The following is a 22,730-nucleotide window of genomic DNA, read 5'->3' on the forward strand; positions in this document are numbered from 1 at the left end:
GCCCTGGAGTAGTGGTGGGGCTCTGGAGGTTATTTAAAGGGCTGAGGCTCCCGCTGCCTCTACTGCCCTGAGCCCTTTAAATAGCTGCAGGAGCCCTGCCACCACTACCCCAGGGCTCCAAGGGCTATTTAAAGGGCCAGGACGGTAGAAGCAGGGGAGCCCTGGGCCCTTTAAATAGCCCCGGGAGCCCTGGGGTAGCAGCAGCAGCCAGGGGCTCCAACAGTGGTTTAAAGGGCCTGGAGTGATAGTGGCAGGCGAGCCCTGGGCCCTTTAAACTGCTGACGGAGCCCCAGGCAGGGGCGGCTCCAGGCCCCAGCACGCCAAGCGCATGCTTGGGGCGGCATGCCGCAGGGCGGCGAAATATCTAGAGCCGCCCCTGACCATCAGGAGAAAAAAAAGCAGGATCAGAGAGTGAAAGTGAAAGTGCTGTATTATAGGAGAGTGGCAGTGGTTATGAACATACACTGTACCATGATGTGTACACTGCTTAAACTTATTCATAAATAACTTACTGCATGAAAACTGGAATATACTTACATAGATTAGATGATGGATGTTCTCATTAACAAAAAACTTCAGGCCCTATCATTATCATCCTCTTTCTTCTCTCCAGCACTACTAAGTGTGTAAACGGGGGGGCTGCAGAGAAATTTCCTTTATCTCTTCATGCTTCTGGGGTTTTCCCTCTGCACCCCTGCATGTTACGATGGAGGAACAGAATGCTGATGAGATTATACTTGGTCCAACATACCAACATAACCAGGAGTTAGAGTTATTGGGTTTTTTTGTGAGGGGGATTAAGGAAGGGTTAATACTATCTTTGAGTGCTATGCTGATTGGTTTACTTTGTTATCTGGTGTTATTCAGCTAGGAACATAAACATACAAAGCTTGCATCTGATACTGTGAGGTTCTGAATGCTGCAAAAGCTAAAATGTTCATGTATATTTGTTAAAATTCCAACTAGCTGTTTTATTTGGATCATACCCTTTGTATGTGCTGTTCATTAGTAGTTGTGCACATGGATTTTGTGGGGGAATGGCTGCTCTCCATAGGAATACATATATTGGCATGCAGTAAAGCTGTTCATTATTTGTTGTTCACTATTCTCCCAATGACAAGGCTTAAATCAACCAAATCAAGTAATGGAAACAATGCATAATTGGTAGGTGGTACTACAACTAATGAATAGTAAATATTCCAAATGACCAGTTTTCAAAGAACCCATAAACATAAAGTTGCTTGACCAAATTGATCCCTAACCCCTTTAGGATACCTTTCTAAGGGTGTGGGGCTAACTCAGAGATAACAAGAGTTTAAAAAAAACAGCTCCTAAGCAACCAGATGAGTTAGCTTTAAGTGTGTCTTCTTGTGCCACAATTGAGAATGCCAAATTCAGGACAAACTGCTGAGAAATAGGGCAAATATACCCCAAGATTGGTGGCTAATCCACCATTGGATATACCAAACCAGCAACAAAAGTAAACTTCTGTTTCACAACACTGGCTAACAAGAAGTCATAAAAGCAGTTTCCTTAAACATTCCAGTCCTTGTATTACCACCAAAAACACTAGATTTAGGGAAGGTGTTCACTACCCGCCAGATCGGCGGGTGGAGATCGATCTATTGGGGATCAATCTATTGCATCTCATCTAGACACGGATAAATCCATCCTTGAATGCGCTTCCCATCAACTCCGGAACTCCAGCTGATGAGAGGCAGAAGTGGAGTCTGTGGGGAGCGGCAACGGTCAACTCACCACTGTCCTCAGGCCAGGTAAGTCAACCTAAGATAAGCCGACTGCAGCTATGCAAATAGCGTAGCTGAAGTTGTGTATCTGAAGTCCACTCTCCCCTCCCCCCCAGTGTAGACCAGGGCTTAGAGATGAGTGGCTCTTTAAAAACAATCTCTTCAAATAAAAGTTCTTCTGATCCTAAAGGACCAGCCACACACAACCCAGGTCAATATATGACTTAGATCTTTCCCAAAAATCATGCTGATGCCAATCCTTTAGTATCTACAATCTAAAGATTTATTCATAAAGAGAAAGAAAATAAGGTGAGAGGTAAAACTATTTAAAGGAATCAAATATATATAGGAATTGCAAAGGTCTTGTTTCAGGCTTGTAGCGTGATGGAATACACTGCTAGCTCAAGTCAAGTCTCCTGCTGCTTCAAAGTCATTGGAAGGTCCTCAGTCCATTGCTTAGAATGCTCCCATTAGTATAGTCCAGAGGTTTGGGCAGGAAAGAGGCAAAATGGAGTGGTTTCCAGGGTCTTTTATATCTTCTGCCATGTGCAGGGAAACCCATTGTTTTAAACAAAGCCCTCAGCACAGCTAGTGGAAATTTACAGGTGACAAGATAGTATTTGGAGTCACATGGGCAGGTTACATGTCAATGCATGAAGTTTTGGACACAGTAGAAGCTATTACCTATACCTCAAACAGCACCTTTACAGGACAGTCCATTCAGTGTTGATGGGCATCTCCCATGGTCATTGTCAGGTAAGTGTTTTATGATGAGCCACTTAATTTGAATAGTCCCTCCAAGATGTTCTGGCTAACTTGTTGGTGTTACCCCAGGAGCAAACATTTGAAATACTGGTATAGAGTCAATAGTCATAACTTCAAATACAAAAATGATACATGCATACAGATAGCATAATCATAACCAGCAAATCATAACCTTCTCATAAACACCTCACTTGACAACCTTTGTACAAGATTTTTGCAAATATTATAACAGTGGTTGCAACAATGATCTATATGGTCATATTTTAATCAGATAACCTGACACTAGTGAACAGGAGCAGCCAACAGGAGTTGTGCGAGGGAGTTCACCAGGTGAAGGAGGAGAGACTACGAGATCCTTGCAGTGAGTTTGGTCTGTTAGGTTTTTTTTGTTTCTTTTGTTTTGTGTTTGCTTTCTTGCTTGCTTGATTTAAAGAGTATAATGTTGTCAGTTGTGCGGGCTATATGCTGAGCCAACAGCCAAGCAGCCTGATAGGCAAGACTGAGAGCTTACTAACAAGTCTCTAGCGCTGACAAGGGGGTAGGCTAGCTCAAGGAGAACAGGGGTTTAAAAAGCCAGCTCCTAGGCAACCAGATAAGCTAGCAAACCGAGGAGTTTAGTGAGGAAATGCAAGAAGCAGATCCACCTAACAAATGTGCTCTAAACTTATGTCAATAATACCACCCCTCCCCCAAGAAAACAAACAAACAAATCTCTGTGCAAGAGTAAAATGAACGCAGGCAGAAGTCCAGCACCAGACTGGGTCCTATCTAATTTAATGTACTTAATGCAGCATGCATAATTGCCTGCTTTGTGGCCAAGTGGTGTATGTGTGCATATAGTGCAAGCAGCTCATGGCCCTCCGAGACCAAGTATGGGTTCTTGAAGCCAGAGTGGCTGCACTGGAGGAGCTAAGAGAGACAGAGAGGTACATAGATGAGATTTTTAGGGATACAATAGAATGATCCCACCCCAGTCTGACAGGCTCTGTGCTGCTAAGGAGGATGAACGTCTCAGGGAAGGAGAACATCAAACTGGAGGAGAGGAAAACAATCCCATAGTTGGGACCCTTCTTCCAGATGATGTCATCATATTCTCTCACACTGAGGAAATCACTTCTAGGGAGGGAAGCCCAGATACTACGAAGAATCAGGTAATATTAATGCATGATTAGATTATTAGTAATTCAGATAGCTGGGTTTGTGATGACCAGGAGAACTTCATGGTAAATTGCCTTCTGGGTGCGAAGGTTGCATATCTCATGAGACATCTTGACAGAATTATGTGCAATGCTGGGGAAGAGCCAATGGTGGTAGCACATATAGGTACAGTGACATAGGGAAAGGTAAGAGAGAGGTCCTCCTGGAGGCCAAATTTAACCTGTTAGATAGATGATTAAAGGACCTCAATGGTAGAATTCTCTGATATGTTTCCAGTTCCACACACGGGACCCAATAGACAGGCAGAACTGCAGGATAAGACAATGGTGTTTGGAGGAGGGATTTAGGTATTTTTAGCGAACAATCTGGAAAAGGAGGGGCCTATAAAGGAAGGAGGGGTTCCGCCTAAACAAAAACAGAACAAGATTGCTGGTATGTAAAATTAAAAAGGCCATAGAGGAGTTGTTAAACTAGGCTGAGGGACACCTGATAGGTGTGGAGGAGCACATAGTTCAGGTGGGGACATCCCTTAGGGATACATTTATTAGAGGAGGAACTTTATATCCTAGTCAAGAGGCGAGGAAAGAAGTTGGTTAAGTACAGGTAGGGGCTAGTGAGGAACAGTCAAACTTATGAGTCCTATTTAAATATAACACATGAAGGCAAGCAACTGAATATTGACAAAATGTACAAGTGCTTATGTACTAATCCTAGAATTCTAAATACTAAGATGGGTGAACCAGAGAATCTGGCATTAAATTAGGATATTGATATAATAGGCATAACAGAAACTTGGTGGAATGAAGGTAATCAGTGAGTTCAGCAGTAGGCATATATTACTGATGACCTGATCAGGATGGTGATAGTGATTGTGAAATGCTCAGGGAGAATAGAGAGCCTATGTAGGTAGAGAAGACAATAATAATGGGGAATTTCAATTCTCCTCATAGTGACTGGGAATATGTCACCACAGGAAGGGGTGCAGAAATAAAATTTCTAGACACAGTCAATAATTCCTTCATGTAGCAGCTTGTCCTGGAACTTGCAAGGGAAGAGGCAAGCCTTAATTTAGTCATAAGTGGAACACAGAGTTTGGTCCAAGAAGTGAATATTGTTCAACTGATTAGTAATAGCAGCCATAACATTTAACATCCTAGTAGGGGGGGAAATGTCAGAGAAACCCATCTTCAAAAAGGGAACTGTAAAAAACTAAGGAAGCTATTTAAATGCAAATTATAAGGAACAGTCATAAGGGTGAAATGCCTGCAAACTGCATGGAGAATATTTAAAAACACCATAATAGAGGTTCAAGTTAAATGCATACCTCAAATTAATATCTATCTATCCATCTATCTATCATCATAAGAGGACCAGAAAATGTCACTATAGCCAAGCAATGCAGATAGGTAAATTGTGTGGCCCCAAAGAATATATATTTGGATATGTGCTGCTCAACATCTTCATAAATGATCTGAAAAAAGGGGTAAGCAGTGGGGGTGGCAAAATTTTCAGATAATACAAAATTATTCAAGATAGTTAAATCCAAAGCAGACTGCAAAGAGTTACAAAGCGATCTCACAAAACTAGGTGACTGTGCAACAAAATGGTAGATTAATTTCAATGTTGATAAGTGCAAAATAATGCACAAAAAAAAATCTCAACTATACATACAAAAGAATGAGGCCTAAATTAAAAGATCTCAAGAGCAATATCTTGGCGTCATCCTGGATAGTTCACTGAAAACATCAGCTCAATGTGCAGCACCAATCAAAAAGCTCACAGAATGTTAGGAACCATTAGGAAAGGGGTAGATAATAAGACAGCAAATATCATAATGACACTATATAAATCCATGGTATGCCCACACCTTTAATATTGCTTCCATTTCTAGTTAGCTCATCTCAAAAAAGATATATTTGAATGGGAAAAGGTGCTCAGAACAAAAAAGATTTGGGGAATGGAACAACTTTCAGATGAGGAGAGATTAAAAATAATGGAACTACTCAGTTTAGAAAAAAGACAACTAAAGGAGGATTTGATAGAGGTCTATAAAATCATGAATGGTGTGCAGAAAGTGAATAGGAAATGTTATTTATCCCTTCCTATAACACAAGAACTGGGAGCCATCCATTATAATTAATAGGCAGTAGGTTATTGCTGCTGTTGTTGCTTTAAAAAAGTACTTTTTCACACAATGCACAGTCAGCCTGTGGAACTTATTGCCATGGGATATTGTGCAGACCAAAAGTAGAACTGATTTAAAAATATATAGATAAGTTCAGGGAGGATAGGTCCAACACTGGCTATTGGCCAAAATGTTAGAGACACAACCCCATGCTCCGAGTGCCCCTAAACCTCCATCTGCAGATGCTGGGACCGGACAATGGGGGATGGATCACTCAAAATTGCACTGTTCTGTTCATTCCCTCTGGCATGGGACACTGTCAGACACAGGATACTGGACTAAATGGGCTACTGGTCTGAACCACTATGATTGTTCTTATGTTCTTATTCAATAAATACTTATGAAAAATGGATATCTATTTGGAGACCAACAGAGTGATGTCTGGAGACTCTCCAAGTTAATAATAACTAAGTAATATGGCTTCTTTAGAATTAGGGAGAGGGGGTATTTTGCAGCATCAGAGGTCTGTTGTTAATTAGCTGGAGAGGGCAGAAAAGCTTTTGGAGTGGCAGTAGAAAGGGTAGTGTCTGGTGTAATGTAGAGAAAGAAATGGTATTAAGGGTATAATTTTCAAAGGGATAGTGCAGCATCAAATCCAGCTGCAGACAATTTGATTTGTACATGTTCATCCTCTCAAAAAATCATGCTCTAACAGTAATAGTTTAGGTGAGTTCAAATGGGATTTGGGTACAGCATCTCCATTTTTTGAGGGTGCATTCAAACACATCTAACCTTCTGCAGTTTGTTAATATTGGTTTTCATATTCTTCCTTTCTGCTTAGTAGAAATGAAATAGAAATGTACATCATCCAGAAATGAATTCAGCAAGAGCAATCCAAGCCCCTGAAGAGGAGCCAATAATTAACATGCCCCCCCAAAAGATTAAATGATCATAGCATATTTTTATTTAAAAATATTTTCTCCACCCCACTAACCCTTCACGCACACACACACAAAACAATCCAAACAAATTGCAGATTTTTCATAGAATGTATAGCTCCAAAAACTTCTCCAGGCCCTTTCTTCTCCATCTTTTCACTTGAATCTTGCCAAGTCTTGTTAAACCACTTCAGGCAGTGGATCAACATTTTATCGTTAAGACTATCAGTAGACCTAATTCTGCATTTTGGCAAAAATTCCACTTTCACTCTATTGAGGCAAACAAGCAGTGTTTATATTAAAGCTCTTATGGCATTGTTTTAAATTGGTCTATTTGCAACAGGGCAGTAGAATATTTGTACACACATAATTTCCTCTCAAGTAGTGATATCAAAAATGATTGCATAAAGTGATTTTTTTCCTTACATTTAAATTAAATTGAGGGGAAAAAACAAGTTTGGCACGTCTTGGTAGAGATTAGGTCAAGCTTCATGAAACATAGGAAATTCTGATTAAAATATTTTTTGCCCAAGTAGGGTGAATGCAGGGAGTATCTGATATGTGTGCTGTAAATCAAACTATATATTGAGGACAAGGACATTAGGAATTCACCTTGTATTGCTTTGCAGTACTACTTGCCCGTAGAAACAGTAATCAGTCTGTACAAAGCACTTTTAACACTGATAAATCTCTCCGAAGTTTCCTGATTAAAATGCTTCTCTGTTATTTACTATTCCCCATTTGCCAGTAATGCTGAAGTGAAGGCAATTGAGCTGTGGATATAGGTACAGAAATCATACACTGAATTTTCTCCCTCCTCCATAAGTTAGGGACCAATTCAGCAAAGTGTGTGCTTCATTTTAAGTATAAGTTTAGGTGCCATTGACTCCAACTTTCACAGTATTATCTGTTTGTTGTTGTTGTTGTTGTTTTTCTTAAAGGTCCTGGTGTGATATGTTTATGTGAGAATCTCAGTTTTCATTTGAAAAGGAAAGTAAGTTTCTGGCACTCATGTCTGTGATGAAAAGCTTGGAAACATGAACCTTTAAGACTCAAAAACCAGAAGGCAAATAGTAACCCCCAACTTAAATCTTATTCTTTAAGCCAATCTTATGATTTTTGAATGCATGGGGTCAGTAATATGGCAAATGTCACTGTTAAACCTACAGACTCCAAACTGGCATGGAATAGTGAGCTGGTTTCTATCCTGTCTCATGCAGCATCAACACTTTCAGCTACAACCTGATTGTAAAATCATTATCCTTGATGATGGGTAAGAAGCATTTTCATATCACAGATAGTCTTACTTGATTATTTTTTGATTTTACACCTTAAACCTCTCAGATTTCAATGGAACTACACAGGAATTAAAAACAGGGTGCTACTGGGGTGAAACCATTTTGGCAATTTGCTGATGGCAGACTCTGCAGTTCAGCAAGGTTGAACTGATCACTGATCATAGACTGCAACATTTTCAATGTATACTGTGAGTATCATTTTATGTTAAGGGCCCCTGCTAATTTCCATGGAAGTAAGTGGAAAGTCTTCCATTAACATAACCGAGAACTGGATTGGGCCCAGGGGCCCTGCTCCTGCTCCCATTGAAACCAATAGCAAAAATCCTATTGAATTCAATGGTGCAGGACAGACACTGAGGGAGCAAATCCTTGTAAAATTAAAGGAATTTTATCACTCTTTGTCCACACTTTTACTACCTCTCCAGCCCACTCACAATCCCTGTCCCACTATGTCCCATTGAAAGAGCCACTGCAATCTTAGCTAAACAGTGCTAGATTCACAAAATAACAACAACAGCAACAGCAGCAAAACATAAGTGTAGAGATGCTAACTTTTAGGTGCCCGATGATTCTTTCATTACTTATCCACAGTGCAGCAGCTTCAACATGGACGGGGGCAGTGGAGAAAGAGAGAGAGAATAATTCTATAGCTAGTGGTTAGAGCAGTCAGTTGGGAGATGGAAACCCAGGATCCAGTCCTCCTGCTCCAATTAAGATTTTAATGATTTCTCCACAGTGGAACAGCGTCGACAGTGGAGACATAGAGAATCCCACATCAGACTATCCCATAGCCCAGTGGTTAAAGCACCCACCTGAGCAGTAGTAAAGCCCCATTCAAATCCCTTCTCCCACTTAGGTAGTGGAGGAGGGGGACTTGAACCAGTGTCTCCCACATCTCAGCTCTAACCTCTGTGCTAAAAATTATGAGGGAGGGCTGCTGTCTTCCCTGCAGAGGCTGTTTTATGTATTCTTACCTAGAGAGGGCCAATCTTGTATGTGAGGTTTAAGTGCAGTTACCAAACTAGACCCTGCAGGTGAGTTAAGTGGAGTTGTGCATTGCTCTGGGGCCTAGGCATCTGGACCTCTGCTGTGTGGTTGCAGTGCACATGGGCAGAGGCACAAACATAGATGTGATGACAGGTGTGTGTACTGATATGTTGCCTTCCTGCTTCCTCTACCTGTTCTTGTTTGTTTCCTGGTTCCTGCTCCCTGAACTTCTTTCCAGTTGCTGTTACTCTGTATCTATGTGTGCACCTAGCATTGGGATTGTGAAGTTACTGAGGGTCTGCTGCTACGTATCATTCCTTGGCCTAGCTCAATACATAGATGAGCATGCTCTGCCCCATTTTAGTACCCTTAGCAAGCCACTTTAACCAGGGCCAAGGCCAGTTGGTTTGGACAAAGTAGGATTCTGAAATCCTGAATGAAGTCTTCTATCAGATCCAATCCCATGTTTATTTTGATCTAAGGAAACCTGTAATAATTCAAATTGATGCATGCAATTGGGGAAGGAGTGCTGGTCTGCTCCAGAAGGGGTGTCCTGTTATATTTGCATTCATACTTTCACCCTGACAAAAGCACATTATTCCCATTATTGCCAGCTTGGCAATGGGTTTTGCTATTGTATGCTTCAAACTCTACTTAGTGGGAAGATATTTTATATTAGAAACAGATCATTTGCCTTGTTTGGGCCTCAGTCATAAAGCCATTGATCTACTGAGTGTGAGGCTGCAGTGGTAGATTATTTAATTGCAGCAGTATGCCTTTAATTTAGTACATAGAAAAGTAAGACATAATTTACTTGTGCATGCTCTTTCAAGAAATTCTGCTGGATTGGCACTCTCGTATGCAGAAACAGCAGAATACACTGAATGCTTTTTACTGAAATATATGCCAACTGGCTTAGGGCAGACGCTGATGCCACTCTTTAAGATGCAGAACTGTGCAAGCTGCTATGATCTGTGCGAGCAGATTAGACAGACCCAGTCCTTTTGAAAACTTTGTCTACATTATACAAAATTTGTTCTGTGATCACGGTGCAGACATGCTACTCATCATATCTTATGCAGAGGAGCCTGGCTGATAGTTCTAGCAGCAATGCAACAAATAGTCCTTGATGTCACTCATGGAGGACATTTGAGAGTTATGAAGATGAAGGAACTTCTGAGTAGTTATGCTTAGTGGCCAGAGCCCAGGTCAGGGCTCAGACACTGAGCATCATGTGAAGGCATGCTCCGTCTGCACAACACATAGAACTGCTGCTCCTTCTGTCCCATTGAAACTGCTGTGTACTATCTTCAAGGAAATGGGAGAATCTGTGTGGGACTTTGAAGAAACAAGTAGCTTGCATAGTGGAGGAACATTGAGATACACCCTTCCTTATTGCTATGAGTTGTGCTTGACATGATATTCAGAATACACTTCATGGAAGTACTTGAAAAACCCTGTTCTATTGGCTCTTTTGCCAACTTATGATGACCAAGCTGTCTATGCTGAGGGAAAAGGTTCATCCCACCCCTTCACTATCCTTGAAGCTGACTGATCTGACCAGGAAATATGGAAGTTTCAACAAGTGTATCCATGAAATACTCCATGTGTTCTATCTGGGACAAGTAGTTTATGTTTAATGAAGATCTGGAAATATTTTTTATACCAGTGGAGTGATCTTGTGGGCTGCAGAGTAGGAAGAGTGGCAACTGTGTTTTTTACCAGCAAGATCTACTGTCTACTGAAAGGGGAACAGATAGGAAAGCAGACACTCTTTCTGCCAATTATGATGTCATGTCGTCAATTGAGGAAGTTGTATGACAGCAACAGCATCCACACCCTCAGCTGAATCAGAGGTACAGCCTTCAGCTTCAGAATCCTTGGTGCTTCAGGTAAGCTACCTCTGGACTTTGTGGAAGAGTAAAGGAAACTGTTAATGACTGGTGTGTGCGTATATTGCTTTCCTACTTATAGCTCCCTTTTCTTGTTCTTGTTTGTTTGCTGGTTCCTGCTTCCTAAACTCAGTTTTCTAGTGTGTGCGCGTGTGTGCGCAAAGTGTTAGGTATATATAGTTAGGTCCTGCTGCCACATACCATTTGGACTGTTGTTATTATGATTTGTACAGACTGTTGCTGACTTAACTGGATCATGGTTATTACATGCTTTGATTGACCACCTACCTGCATGTCCTGCTTTCATTTCCTTGTGTTTTGGGATTGCTGTATCAGAGCATAACAATAGGTGCTAGGCAAATTTTACTGCAAAAAATTTAAGAGCTTCGCCATTCTAGGTTCCTACAGGATTTGGGGGTGGTTGTTTTGTGAATCCCAGTAGAGCCTGATTTGGGGATTTGGTCACCTAAAGAGTCAGTCAGGCATATAAATCCTTTTTGTGAATTCAGCTGATGATGTCCAGTGGTGTTCCAGAAGGTGTCTATTTCCCAGTTGTCTCTCCACAATAGAAATGCACAATTTCCATTGCATATCCTTTCTTATTTGCCCATGATTATGTTTGCTAGCCTCAACCTGAGATGTGATTTTGAAATAAGACTCAAGGGATTTCCTTTCCTTCAGCTATTTAAGAGAACTAGTTATAAGGAGGGGATGAAGAAAGCAGTGTTTAAACGGCATTTTTTTAACAGTCTGAAGAGGTTTTGATAAGTTATCCACTGAATGGGTCTCCCCTCTCGTGCTAGTTTCTGTCTGTGCTCAAACTCTACAGTCTTGCTCTTCTTCCATTTTGTGATCTCAGCTATTTTCCCCCTGCTCCACTGGGTAGGAATTCAGAGGGGTAAGTAATGTTTGGGAAAGGACCAAATCAGTCAGCCCTAGACTGTGTGTGTGTGTGTACCAGAAGGCTCCAAGCTCAGGTTCTCTTCCTCCACCCATATCTAGTCACTGGCCTGTTTATTTAGTAATGGGAGACGTGACTAAACAGTGAGGTGCAAACAGTCAAGTTTATTGAACAAAACACAGGTGTATAGATAATAAGGACTCCTGACTTAACTATCAATAATAAATCAAACTTGGTTGTCAACAGATAGAATTGGCTTGAAGCCAGAACCCAAAAGTCCTTACAGAGACACTAGGGAAATATAGCAAGAAACAGACTTAATCACACTACCATATCTCAATGGCAGGAGAAGCAGGTAGGTGGATGCCACAAGGATCAGGAATCAGACACAGGAGTCACAACAGGATGACAGGATGCAGGACCAGGATTTCAGGACTAGGCATTCAGGAACCTCAGTAAATAGATGATGACTTATCTTCTGTCTTCCGTTCTTCTGCTCTTGACTCATTGTCATGCGTGGCAAATGTGAACAAATCACGTGATGTTACCGGTGACTGTGGGTATGATCTGAAGAACCAGATATAATCAGATCCGGCCTGCAACCCCGATCTGTTCTAGCTCTACTCTGACAGCTGTGCTCTATGTGGGTTACTGGATCACTACTACTACCTCCTGGTCGTACCAGACACACCTCTGTGGCTGGAGAGAACCGACCTTCAAGCACCACAGTAGCAAGGATAGCAGCTACTGCTTATGACAGCCCAGTGGGGCCAATAGCCTTACAGGAGCATCTCTCAGCTGCCTGAAGAGGTCACAGTCCAGCTACTGTCTCTGGCAGACAAATGGCAAATAGCCTTGAGGGGCGAGTGGATGCCCATTAAATAACCTCACTGTTGCTGGGCAGATTTTAATTAGGTGACCTTCCCTTTTTCCCTGCACTTTTTATTAAGGTGCCAAACTTGGTCTCCCAACATGGAGGCCAACAACAGAAGTTAAAAACAAATATGGCCAACATGGAAAGCATAACTAAAGATTCTTCCCCAACATATCCCCACCTTGACAATGAGCTGCCATGGGTACCTTCAGTTGCCGCACCTGATTTAAGCTGATGGTGCATAGCTATGTATGCCTTGATTGATAACATGTCTAATTTTTACTTTCACCCAGCAGATGGTCACAATGATGGATACAGTGGTTACAATCTGAACCACCAGAACAATGACAAACAGACGTATTAGGATTTGCCATTCATGATTCATTTCCATAGGACTTACAATAAGTGCTTCTCACCAATGTGCAAATTTGGAGGATTGGAGCACTCTTGTTAAAGTCTTTTCAGTTTGAGTTGTGGAATTACAACCCAATAGTTATCATAGTATTTTTACCTTGTTCCACAAGCTCCTTTACACACTGCTCCAAATCTGGATGCTTTACTAATTGTCTTAGCACACTAAGGTTAGCACCAAGACTAATAGGGTCAACATGCTGGTACAGATTATAGGCTGACCTTACATACTCATTATTCATTTTTTCAGAGATGAAGTTGATATCTCATCCCTTTAAATAAAATACAAAGGATAAGCGGATTTATATGGGGATCATTAACAATTGAGTAAAAGAAATTATCAATAAACTGATCACAGGAACTTCTGACACAAACAGTGATTATTAATTCGTACCAACTCTTATTTGTGTGTTGCCCTAGATTGCAGGTTGTAATGACATAGCATAGATGAAGCAAAAGGCATATGTGAGGTCCTTGATATATTTCACTTGAGCAAACATATCAGTTGTTTGGTTCACATATACCTGGAGTTGTATCTATACCATAATTCTCCTTGTGGTTTTTTATTACCCATTTTGGCAGATTAATGTGTGATTAATGTTAATTCCCAGGGGAATCAGAAGGTATATTCAATTTATAGTGCCATTAGCAATGGTGAGTATGTAGGTTTTGATCTCGTGAGCATCTATATCTTAATTAAAACTTAACAGTTTCCACAACAAGGGGTAGTTCCTCTCAAAAGGAGACATGTCTTTTAATACAGAGATGCTGCCCTGGAACTCTGTTCTTCTGATGCCTCCAGTTACAATTTGGAGCCACATTTGCACCTGCGTTCAGGTCAGTGCCCATGAAGTGTTATACTGAATGGCATCCATGACCCTTTGAAATCCTGGTCTTGAGGTTTATATCATGATTGCAGAGTAGTGATTACTTCATAAACTCTACAATTTTGTTAAGGGACTCTGTTAAAGGTTGGTTCAGTGATGCTAGCTCGCGCCCTACGTTACTGATATGCTGAGCTAGAGTATCTGAACTGAGGGCATTAACTACCCCTAAACCTGTTCCAACTGCACGTAGCACCATTCCAGTAAGATTTCTTTTCTGTTTGGCATATCTAGGCAGTGCAATGCTGATCCAGGACTTCCATTCCATTACAATCGCTTGAGTAAACAGGGTATATGCAGGTTGTATATGATTGACTAGGACTTGCATGTCCACTGTGATATTTCTTAAGGCATAACTGGGATGAACTACCATCATACATTTCAGGTCTTCCTTAATGACTACAGGTCCTATATGGCTAACATAAATTCTGGGGATTACATGCACCTGTATTTGTTGCCTTGCCCCAAACAAGAGTTCAGACCCTTGTATCATTACTGGTCACAGAAATACTTAACTCTCCTTGGCAGCTGATCTTATTTACAAATGACCTATTTAATTAACAAAAACTATTTACATTGCCAGTCATGTTACAATATTGGTAAGGAACACTTTCATACTTTAAATCGATGAAATATTGCTGAGAAGGGATATGCAATCTCATTCTCTGTGAGGGCATATAGAATTGGACATCAGACTACACTTTAACACCAAAAGTCCTGATACCAGACACCTCTGTATTCTTGGGGAACCAGGGTGCAGTATCCTGCCTGACTCATGAAAGACACCCCCCAAGCCTCTGCTTAAACTAAAACCCATCAGATGGAAAAAGAAAACTTGCAGAGAGCACTGAAGGGCGTTGGGAGACACACCTAGACCTCTCCTGACAAAGGCGACAAGATTAAGACATCTCCGTTAGCATACAGATTGGAGAGCAGAGACAACTCCCCTAGCCTCATTTGCATGAAAGATGGGACAGGAAGACATCTCAATTTACATACAGAATGTAGAACAGAGAACCACACTGAACTCTGGGACCAGAAAAAGCAGGGAAGCACTGCATCATGGGAATCTCTGCTCCAGATGCTAATGAACCAATGTCTGCACATGCTCAGGTCAGCAATTATCAGACCAATTCTAGTAATGAATCCTTGATATATATCCAAAACATTAAGGCAGCCTAGTTGCATTGTGAGCTTCCTGGAAGAAAACACCATCCATAGCCAAGAGTGATAAGCTTCTATTGTCTAGCCTAAAGAAAACCTTTGAATCATCAGTTTACCTATAAATAAATCTAGTGTTCTCCCTTCAACCACTGTAATTTCTCTACAAAAATCCCCACTCACTCTCCAGTCAGTGTTCTGATGCTTAGATCCAAACTATGCATCAGTTCCACTAGGACTCCATATTCTCCTGACTGATCTTGCTGGGGACTCTGCCTGTCTCCTGCCCTCAGGATCCTCAACTACCAGCATCATCTGGGAACCCTGACCAGTTCAAGCTTCAGGGAGTGGTGAGATCCTCTTCTCTCTCTCTCTTTCTCTCTCTCTCCATTTTCCTTTCTACCTTAGGTATTAACCTTTAATAATGTATGTTATGTTGGTTTAGGCTCTCCTTGTGTCACTATCACTATTATTCAATAAATAACTCTTATGGTTAAGCTGGTTGCTTCTCTCTCTCTTGCTGGACTTTACTCTTTTGTGTTTTTAGCTTCCTCCATTCACTCTACAGCAACGCTTCTTTTACCTAAGCTAAAGATCCCTGCAGTGCCCAAAATACTGTGGGATTTGCTCATCCAGTAGGTTACTGCCAGTACAATTGTGTTGTGAGAATGGGGACAGGGACATACTGAATCTGGGATGCATAAAGGTAACAGCTTGAAAGTGCTGCGTGACCCTGTCCATGGAGCCCAGGAGCATATAAGGAGAGTCAGCTTGAAAATGCTACTTCATCCAGCCCAGTGAGTCCAGAGACATATAAGGGGTCAGATTGACAGTGCTGTTTGACTCGGTCCGCTCAGACTTGCTCTATTAATGTATGTGTATGTGTGTGTGCGCGCGCTCATTCGGTTTGGGGGCTGGAGAAACCCAGCCCTAGGGAACCTAGGTCCTGCAGGATAGCTCCATTGGGAGGGAACTTGCAGAAGGGAGAAGTAGAGTTCCATATGAAAACACAGGTGACACAAGCAGTACATTGATAGAATTACAGAATCCCCTTCCCCAGACGAGTAATCCGAATAAATGAGCATACCCCAAAGTAATGGACAAATCTGGTAACAGTCCCCTCTTTGGCCCGACCCCACCAGGCTAGGTGAGATGCATGCACACTTAAGAGGACTCTTTGACATTAGACCTCCTGTGCAACTAGCGACTTGCAGGTCATGGAGCTCCAAAATGCAGCTTTTTGCCAATTTGGATGCTTTACCCAGGGGTAAGATTTCTTTATGCAGCAGAACACTGTCGAATGATACCAAAATTAAATTGGCTCTTTCTCTACTCCTCTTTGCTGTCGAGGATACAATTATCATCTCTTTTGAACCCAAACATTGAGACAGGACCAACAACATCCGCTACTGCAGATCTAAAAGTGATGCCCCATACCTTTGGCTCACAGGTTTGTAGACCTCTGATATTTGTCACTGACTTCATGGTACAATAGTAATGTTCACCCTCATATACAGAAATCTTAAGACATATTTATAAGGCACATTAACCACATAAGGTGATTGTTGATTCTTGACTCGTGTGATACAGAACAGAGAGAGATGATTAGTTTCTTTTATAACAGTATGGACATTAGCTTAACCTCCCTTTCATTCCTTTATTTGACTGAAATGAAATCACTTAAGCTTGGGTTTTCCTCCCTTGTTGCCCTTCATTTCCAGTTCATAAACTACAGGACTAACCCTATTAGTAATGTGAACCAGTTCTACCCATCTGGGGCTGAAGGTAGGTTCCTTTTCTGAATAATATTTGTACAATACCTTCTCCCCAGCCTCCCATTCCTTGGGCTTGAAGGAGTCTCCTAGCCTTCTATCCATAGATCTGATATTGGACTTTAGTTGGATAGCCCCTGATGTTGAATATTGCTAATGTCCTGTAAAATCTTCCTTATAAGTTGAACAATGTGTACTCATCCAGTGGGACACTTCTGATCCACCAGTGTTCAGGTAGCTGCTTGGGTCTTCCAATCATGGCCCCATGGGAGCTGAATCCATGGGATGTGACGGATGATCTTAGGAACAGGAGGACCAAAGGGAGTTTTCTGTCCCAGTCTTTGCCTTGGCTGACTATTTTTCTCATGGCAGTTTTTAAGGTTCGTCCGCTCCACCAGGCCACAGCTTTGTAGGTGTGCTGTAATGTATATTCTCTGGTGGATCCCTAATACCTGGCACAAGACTTTGGTGACTCTGCCTGTAAAATGGGGCCCTTAATCTGAATCCATCATTTCAGGTATTCCAAACCTCAAGGAAGTTTCCTCTAAGAGTATCTTGGCAGTTGTAGCAGCTGTATTGGACCTGCTGTGGTATGCCTCCACCCATTTGGTGAATGCATTGATGATCACCAACCAATACTTATGACCTCGAGCAGTAGTCAGTAAGGGACCAGTGTAGTCTATTAGGATGCGAGACCACAAACTGTCATTGGGTTGGAGTTGCATGGATCCCTTCACTACCTTTTCATCCAGATTGTTTTCAGGGCAAGCAATGCAGTTGTTGATGTTGTTGGTTACATCCTGCATGATGCTTGGCCATCAAGCCACTGTAGTTATTCTTTTTACAGTTTTCTCGGGACCACAATCATCCTGGCTGCCAAATTGATCAGTTCACAGGGTAGGCAAGCAGATAACAGAAAGAGAGATGACAGATTGTCACAACCCAATGGTCCCCTCCCTCAGGGAGTGCCCTGGGGAGGCAGATCAGCATTGCATGTTCCTAACGCTGTTGCAACTATAGCAAGGCATTTTTGGGAAGGATTAAAGGTATGAGTGTGAAGTGGAAGATTCCTTTGTAGGCTGCAAGAGGCCAAAGAGGGAGGAAGGGAGCAGAGAATGGGTTAACTCGATGCTTCAGCTAGCTCAGTCCGAAGATAAGACTCTGGCCCCAGTCCAAGGTCATGGCGCTTGACAAGAAGTCTGCTGCTGTGTTCATATGCTGTGTGTGGGACAGAAAGAGGAGTTAGAAAGAAGGGAAGAGGTGTGTACCCAACAGCTGGTGGAAACTGAGCAACTGAAAGGTGGCAACCAGGTGGCAACCCAGGCCTATGCCTAGGACAAGTTGCAGGCCTTGAGACAGGACTTCCAGGCAGAAAATGTGGAAAACACCTGCCTGGAAGCTCTGGCTAAGAAAGTACCGGTCCTTCAGGGATTTGTCAAAGATTTGATCATTCGTGCCCAGCGTATGCTGCAGCAGCTGTGTTTGTCATTACAAGGAAATGGAACAGTTGAAATGCCAATTGTCTGTGGATTCTGTCCAGGTGGCAGCCATTACGATGAGGTGAAGCGGGAGAAGGTCGTATATACGACACCCCCAACTACGAAGAAGAGCATCCCATGGGTTATTATGAAGAGGAAATGGACTAGGAGGGATGGGGGCTAGTTGAGGAGCCCACTCTCCTTGCTAAATTGTTAGTGGAACAAAGCCTGTGCCCATGGAAAGGGATGGTTCAACATGAAAAACAGGACTGGGCCCAGACAAGCAGGCTGGCAACAGATAAATTGGAAAATAGGTTGGAAGCCCTGAGGGAATAGTGGCAGGACTAAGGGAAGCAGTAAGTACAGGCTTGGGGATTTTAGCTCCATGGAACAATGCTTGAAATGGTGAAATCTGAGTTGATGAAGGTGTCATTTTGGGAGCTAAGCAAGTGATTTAAGGAAAGAGTGAGAAGTTAGCTCTGTAGATGCTGGAGGAAATTGAGCAGTTAAAGGTTGTGAAAATGTTAAAGAGAAAAAGAATTTTTGGTTTCTGTGCACCCATTCTGAAGGAAAAATGGGCCCTTTTCCAAAGGATTGTCTGTAAATAATCCAAGCAAGGAGACTATCTAACTGAAATTATTGGAGTTTGACTATGAACAACTTAGTAGTCAATTATGCTAAAACAAGAGTCAGCAACCTCTGGCATGCTGCCCACCAGGGTAAGCACCCTGGCAGGCCGGGCCAGTTTGTTTACCTGCCATCACCGCAGATTCAGCCAATTGAGGCTCCCACTGGCATCCCTCGGCCAGCGCTGCTTCCCACCTCTCCCATTGGCCTGAAGTGGCGAACCGCAGCCTATGGAAGCCATGATCGGCCGAACCTGTGGACACAGCAGGTAAACAAACTGGCCCGGCCTGCCAGGGTGCTTACTCTGGCGAGCCGTGTGCCAGAAGTTGCCGAGCCCTGTGCTAAAAGAACATAAGGGGGTTCTATTGGAAATTAACTGCCTCAAATGTATGAAGGGGATATAATGTATATATAGCTATGTCAAAACAGAGCAATGTTAAAGGAATGTGCATTTTCCCCAGAACATGTGCAGTGTATATTGTAGAAGGGGTGAAAGAAATGCAAACCTACCATGCTACTTAATTAAAATCCTATGAGGGCTCCAAAGGGAACCACAATAGGTTGTTTTCCTTTTCAAATCACTGTGTGTTTAAAAGCAGGAGTTAAAAGTTAAAAATTAGAACTCTGGTCAAAGTTGATTATGTCCCTTTTAAGGCTTTGAATCCAAAAGCAAGCCAGAAAGCATCTGTGTTAATGCAAATTACCTAACTGAGAAAGGTAAAAACCATTGAAACCTGGCCTGCCTGTAAAACAAACACAGGAAAATATGGGGATAATTCTTCTGTTTTGCCTGCAGTTAGCAAGGGTATTTGTAAAAGAAAAGAATATTTTAAGCAATAATCTGCCACCCCCAAAGGGGTAGAAACATGTTCTTTTTGTCTTTCAGAAAATCAGGAAAAGCTGATACCAACTGAAGAGAACTCAAAATACCATGAATTTACTGTCACAATAGAAATTGTGTTTTGTGTTCTATGTTTTGCCTTGTGGTGTTGGTCTTGTTGCTAGCACCATTGTGTAGTAAAAAAGAAAATACTGCAGGGAAACATTCTCAGATAGTAGACACCATATTAGGAGGAATTGGTTTTGAAGCAGAGATATGGAAAGTTAGCCCGCTCCTCATATGGCACAAGGAATCCGTCTGGCTACCCTAGACCTCGAGCCAGTGGGCTGGGGAGGGAGGGAAGCTATTGGACACCAGAGGTTGTACCGAGTGGACTCCTCAAAAGTGGATGTGCTTGTTCTTGCCTGTTACTCCAAAGCCCTGTAGTAAAAATGTTTTACTAGAATTCTGTATGTGGGATGAATTGGATGATTATAAATATGAAGGAAAATATCTCCAGAGGGTCTCCATGATTCGAGTAACTGATGGGGCCAGAAGCAAGGTATGGCATAAGGCTGGAGGGGGAGGAGCCTTGGTGACAGTGCATAGTCCAGATGGACACAGCAGGGTCAGAGCAAAATACCTGGTGGATGGCCCCAAACCTTCCCTGGATCCCGTGGGGACAAACCCTGTTCCTCCTGTGGTGGCCTGGAATGAAATGGAAAGTCCTTTGGCGAGCGATAGCAACCCCTGACCCCTGGACACAATATTGTTGTAACCTCCTAAACCAAGCAAATGACATCCAAAACAGGAGCTAGGAAGGGCTATAATGGGACAAGTAATGACTTAGAAATTTTTTCATCCAAACCTTAGTTTCCCCAGTAGGTGCATTTATGTTGTTCTTTTTCTTTTCCTTTTGCTTTGCTAACTGGACAAGGCAGTAATAATGAAAGCCCAGGGACACCATGAACAGGAGTGGTGGGACCGCACTTGCTGCTTCAGGTCTGCAGAATCCTTTATTGTAATACAATGTTTTTCTGAGTATTTTCCAGGGGCACGCCCCGTCTGAGAGCCACTTGTCCCCAGGCTCTGCATATCCATCCCCAATTGGGTCCCAGACGGGATTAACCCAGAAGAGCTCCATACCCCACTAGGCAGCACCACACAGGACAAAGTTACATCCCATTGCCCCACTAGCGGTGGTGGCAGATGTTACCTGCCACCAAATGGGAGGCAGCCACTCAACATTGAATCCTCTGGAATACCACCTTGAGAGCTTTATACATTTACCTGCCCCTGACATGCTCTTAGAACCCAGCCTTCCTTCCCAATTGTACCAGGGGGCCACCCTCCAACTTGCCCTCCTCAGGCAGACATTGTCCTTGTCTCCCCTGGAAAAGGCGGACCTTAGTGGGCTCCTTGGGGGATGGGGCCAATACGGCAGCTAGTATTTGGAATATTCAGCAGGGGGCCATGAGAGACAAATGACTGGGACAATTGGAAAAGGCCATGGGACTGGTCACAAGTGTGGCTCTCACCCACATTACAGTGGCACCTCCACCCTCAAACATACTGCCAAATTGGCCCTCCACACGCTGGACATCGTACAGGAATTAAGACCATAATTGAGGCTGGAGACCAACTAATTTGGGATTCGGTGTGCTCCCAGCTCCAACAATATTTGACCCACCAGGTCTGCAGCATCCAGGAAGATGTGCTCCATGGAGCCTGGCCTGAGGAAATACAGTTCCACTCAGGGATTCCCCAGGAGCAATGGCCTTTTCACTACTCCTAAGGATCACTAACTGGAAGTGCATGGGCACAGCCGGCTCTTTCATGGCCTTTGGTCCTTTGAAAGGAGTGTGGGCCCTGCTATAAAAATCCAACCAGACCTTTGGGAAGGCTACCTCTGGGACTGGGTGATCCATCACAGCGTGTGGGAGGTGGTAGCCCCCAATGACACAGATAAGTGGAGTGTGCTGACTACATCTTCTGGATACAAGCACATATAAATTGCAGAGGGCAATACTTGGCAACTATGACCTGTGGAGCCTCCTCAAATGATGTGTAAAGAAAAGACAATGCCAGGCCGCTTTTATGAGGTAGGTCAACACATCTGCTGGGAAGGGGAGGCATTGGGATATGTCCCCACTAAGTGTTTACCACTACCTCTGCATGTGTTTGGAGGGCCACCTCCCCAAGGTACCCCTTGATTTGCTGTTACACTCTCAGGCACAAAAAATTTTGGTGTATTGGCCTGTGGTTATGCAAAGTATGGTAAATATCACTAACTATGTTGTGTTTAACTTTTCATGGATTACACCCTATGTGTTCCTGTCCTTGATGTACACCTGGGAATAACTGACCATATTCCAGACAGATGCCTTCACCTTTACAGTGTTGCAGCACATGTTTAATCTGGAGAAAGCTGCCTTTGTCACAGCCATCCAGACGGGGCATTATGCCAACAGGGGGATGTGTTATGATATGTTACTAATGAAGCCAGGAGCCACTACTGGCTAGTGTATGCAATTGTTGCCACCCTAACAATTTTGTTTATGCTATATTGTTTATGTAGGAGACCAACAGTAATCCCAGTCACAGTGTAAGAGGGAAGATGGAAATCTAAGTGGTGACACCTCACAATGAGATGTTGATTCACAGTCAAGGGGAGGAATGTCACAACCCAATGGCCCCCTCCCTCAGTGGGTGCCCTGGGGAGGCAGATCAGCATTGTTTGTTGCTAATACTGTTGCAAGCATTGAAAGGCATTTTGGGAAGGGTTAAAGGGTTAAAGGAATGAGTGTGACTGAGGAGCTTGGTTATTTACATAGGACGGGACTCTGTCCGCTATGTCGAGGCAGAGTACAACCTGTTCGATCTGAATAAAA

Source organism: Gopherus evgoodei, chromosome 2 (assembly GCF_007399415.2).
Source record: "Gopherus evgoodei ecotype Sinaloan lineage chromosome 2, rGopEvg1_v1.p, whole genome shotgun sequence".
In the NCBI taxonomy this organism is placed as follows: Eukaryota; Metazoa; Chordata; order Testudines; family Testudinidae; genus Gopherus; species Gopherus evgoodei.